The sequence below is a fragment of the Corvus brachyrhynchos genome, unplaced genomic scaffold (assembly GCF_000691975.1).
Source record: "Corvus brachyrhynchos isolate BGI_N302 unplaced genomic scaffold, ASM69197v1 scaffold23, whole genome shotgun sequence".
Classification (NCBI taxonomy): Eukaryota; Metazoa; Chordata; class Aves; order Passeriformes; family Corvidae; genus Corvus; species Corvus brachyrhynchos.
In genome coordinates this window covers 13262596-13267244 of record NW_008238983.1, presented here as the reverse complement: position 1 = coordinate 13267244, position 4649 = coordinate 13262596, and positions in this window count along the sequence as shown.

Sequence of the window (4649 nt, the reverse complement as noted above, 5' to 3'; positions counted from 1 at the left end):
CGCCTGGGCCCCTCTGCCGCCCTGGGTGCGCTCAATGAGCGCTGCGCGGAAACACCCGGCCCTGCTCATTCCCTAAAAATACCGGCATCGCCAAACAGATGTTTGGTATCCATATGAAAAAGGACCTTTTTTTTCCCCCTCCCGCTCTCCTTTTCCTCCCTCCCAAGAGAAACGTAACAGGTTTTAAAGATCTGAAAACAGAAGCGATGCTATAAACTGAGCATTAAAGAGGGCTGGAGTGCCTCCTCCCCTGTGGAGACCTGGCAGAGACAGCTTGGGTTGTTCAGCCTAGGGAAGAGATGGCTCCAGGGAGACCTTACAGCACCCTCAGTGCCTAAAGAGGATTTACAAGAGCTCTGGAGAGGGAATTTTTACAAGGGCATGTAGCCATAGTACAAGGAAGAATGGCTTTGAACGGAAAGAGAGTAGGTTTAGATTGGATATTAGGAAAAATTCTTAGCTCTGAGGGTGGTGAGGCACTGAAACAGGTTGCCCAAAGAAGCTGTGGATGTCCCATCCCTGAAAGGATCAAGGCAAGGCTGGATGGAGCTCTGTGCAACCTGATTTAGTGGAAGGTGTCCCTGCCCATAGCAGGAGGGTTGGAAGAATCGTAGAATCATCAGGTTTGGAAGAGAATGTCAAGCTCAGCCAATCCAACTGTCCACCGAGCCCTGTCACTGTCACCCCTAAACCACATCACCCAGTACCAGATCCAGACACCTGTTGAACACCTGCAGGAAAGGTGACTCCACCACCTCCCTGGGCAACCTATTCCAATGCCTGACCCCCCTAACAGTGAATATTTAATTTTAATCTCTCCTGTCTCATTTTAAGGCCATTTCCTCTTGTCCTCTCCCTGTAGTCATGGCAGAAGAAAAGAAGACAATCTTTAAGGTCCCTTCCAACCCTAAGCCATTCTGAGATTCTAGAAGTGAGTAATTTAAATAGATACATATTCCTTGATGACATTTTACACACCCGTTTTACCAACAGGTGGCCACAGCGAATGATCAGGAAACTCTTGAACTCAAAGTTGTGTTTGCACCACTGTAGCTCTCTTGGGACTCAAAAAAAATGGGTGTGAAGGTGTGAGCAGAAGAAAGTCAGCAACAGTGCAGATGCCTTACTAACAGTGACAGGTATCTCTATGACATGAGTTGCTTTTTTGGCTTTTTTTCGAAACCGTTATGTTTTTGAAAATTCTATGTTTACTAGGACTGTTAGAATTTGGTTAATTTGGCTTTTTGTTTTTAAGACCACTGCTGCTAGTGTAGTCTGTGTGAGAAGTTAATGTTTTAATGATTGTAATTCTTGGCTTACTGGCGTGTATTGAGTAACAAGGCGATTGAAAACCTGAAGTAAAAATGCAGGGATGGGGTTTTGTGTTTCAGACAGTACACACAGCTTGTCTGCCACCATCCATATGTGTTGCTGCATCCCTGTGCTGTGATAAGAGTTTGTAAGAGGACGCTGCTGTTACTTTGCTTCAGCATTTGACACGGAAGGAGCATTCCCTGAGCTGGATTTCAGAAACTGCTGTTTACTTCTTTGAATATTTGATTTTAATGGATGCTTGTGTGATTTATTTTATCTTTATATTCATGAAATTTTTGTGAGTTCATTTTAATTAAAGGAGAGATCTAGCTTGTTTGAATGATAGACTTTCAGAATTTGATTGAAGTTTCTCCTGGTGTACTGCCAGCCAAAGCTGCAGGACAAAGGTAAGACTGAAGCCCTCTTGCCAAAACCTGAGGCAGCACATGATCCCGTGTTGCTGGCCTTACGACAAGGAATTCTGCCATCTCTGTGCTGCAGGTGAAGCTTCTCATTGGCCTTCATAGTTGTCTTGTATAGTTGCATAAGGCCCGTCCCATGTTTGACATGGAGCGGAGGTGACCTGGTGGCTCAGGGTGGGGAGATGTACTGGCCTGAGAGTTTTGCATTGTTTTTCTGCACAGCCTTTTTAGGTCTGGCTTGAACCTGGAGTTCAGTGAGATCTGCTGGTGTTGGCTTCCACACCTTGTTGGTTGGTGTTCTTCTATAGCCGGAGGCTGTATTTTCTCACACAAGGCTTCTTGCACTCAGCCTGGTGCTTAAGTCACTTTTGCGTCTTGGACAGCCCAGGTCACTGGGCATGTTGTCAAAACACTTCTCCTCTTCCACAGTGTCTGAGCACTTTGCTGTAGTACACATGTTTCCAAAGAAGGACAAACTGGATGAGCTTGAAGAGGTGGAGGGATCTGTCTGGGTTGTGGAGAGATCTGCCTGCAGCAGAGGAATGAATGGAACCTTATTGTCCTGCAGCCTCTGCTTGTGCCTCAGCTGCGGATTCCCAGGCAGTGTTTCTGAACTGGAGAAGTCAAATGGGAAGTTACATTTCTTCTCTGCATCGTCACTTTTGCCAGTGTTGTTGATTTTTAACAGTATTGTGCATCACTGTCAGGGTGGTGGGGCAGCCCCAGTGAGGAGTGACACAGCCTTTCCAGCTGGCTCCACAGCAGGACATGACTGAGCCCCTCTGCAGGACTGGATGAACCTAGCTGGCTGCTGCCAGTCAGGCACTGCGAGGAACATCCACCTTTCTTGTTAGATGTGCTGCAAACCTGTATACCTGTCCTTTAAAGAGTCTTTCCGTTGCCTCATCTCCCTCCCCCCTTCCCCAGTTTATATCAAGAGACTATCTAGGAAAATACTTGGAGATATGTAGCTGTGTTTGGGCTTTGTATGTCTGTGGCTTTTCTTCAGACTAGCTGAAGAAGAGACAAAGATAATTACCTGTAAAAGTTACTTGTTAATACCAATGAAGTCAAAATAAGATTTCCTTTAACATTACTTGTTTCTTTTTTCAACAGTGAAGATGTTTCAGAAATTTCCTTTTGTATATACACATAATGAAAATGCAAAAACACATTGCTTGTCTACTTGACAGCAGTTCTTTGTGGGTGATTGAAGTTTGCTGATTCAAGGGAGAAACTGCTAAGTGAAGTTAGAGTTAGGCTATTTAATTGTTATGATGTGTTTTTTCTATACATGCTAGCACTGATTCTTCAATATTAATATTATACATAGAGGTTTTTTTCCATCCTAAGCCTGTTCCATCCTGCTCTGCAGCAGAAATGAAAAGCAATATTATGCTACATTCTATTTTCTCATTGGTATCCTGAGTGTAGGAAGCTTTTCCTTTTTTTCTTTGTTTTTTTTTTTCTTTCTGCAAATTTCTTCTGAATCTTCAGATTTCTCTTTGTCTTTTCAGTGCCACCTACTTCTACCAGCTATGCAGACTGAGTGCCCGAAAAGGGTGTGTGGAATTTGTAAGCCCAACCCAGATATTTTCAATTGTTCAAACTCTTCCAAGTTTAAAAATAAGCTGTTAGACTTGTTATGTGACACTATTCATATATGTTTAATTTAGCTGTCATTTGCCAAGACTATCAACATGCCAGGTATTCAGTCAAAGAGTAAACTTTTAAGTTATTACTTGCTTTAGAGAAGAGGTGGTGAAATGAAACTCTTCTTCTTCCTACCCTGTCTCTCTGGACCTAATCCTGTGGCCAAGGACATTTGTGATAAAGCATAGCTTGCTTTAGCAGCAGCATGGTCAGGATAATTGGAATAAGGTTGATGCATTAATAAGTCTTTGGATATTAACAGGGAAGTGGGACTGTGTGCAAATAGTACTTTTGGTAGTGCCCATATGCACGGCATGAGTACGTGGAAGTGTTTGATTCACTTGAGGTGGACTTTTTTTGTTGCTGCTTATGTCAGGCATATGTCAGGAGGCATCTGCTTGTGCGTATATATTTGCTGCTTCATGAGAAGCACAAAGAATATATGATTTTTCATATCAGGGAGCATGGTTTTTGACACTCACAGGTAAAACCTTCAGTGTACTCTGTTACTGTGCTTCTGGACCTAGCAGACAACTGCTCTGTCAAAATAGTGCATCCTCTTGGGAGGAAGCAATATTTACATTATAGCCAACAAATGACACCATCAGAATCACAGAATGAGCTAGGTTGGAAAAGACCTTGGAGGTCATCAAGTCCAGCCTATGACCTGACACCACCTTATCAACTAGACCTGTGCCACGTCCAGTCTTTTTTTAAACACCTCCGGGGACGGTGACTCCACCACCTCCCTGGGCAGCCCATTCCAATGCCCAATCACTCTTTCTGTGACACTCTTCACTTTTTCTAATGTCTAGCCTGAGCTTCCCCTGGTGCAGCTTAGGACCATGGTGCACAAATACCTCCATGTCTGTTTCTCTGGCTCTGAACATGGGCAGTGATGCTACACAGATGGTTACAGTTCTCTTACGTCTTCCATTATAGCATGGTAATATTTTTGTCATATAATTTTGTCATCCCCTACTCGGGGTGGGGAAGAAAATGTTAGGTCAAGCAGCTTCCTAAACACATTCATCTTCTGCTGGCTGATCCTGTTCCCAGATGCTGAGATTGAACTTAGCTTGCTAGGAGGCCTGGGGTGACTGCAGTCAGAGTTGGAAATGTCCATGCTTTGAAGTCAGCATTTGGTGACATCTTTCCATAAAGCAACAAGGAGTGATCAACCAGATCTGCTTGTGCCTGTGTCAGTAGATGTCCCTAAGAATTTCTTTATTCATGGCGTTGCAGAGGAAGTTGATAGAA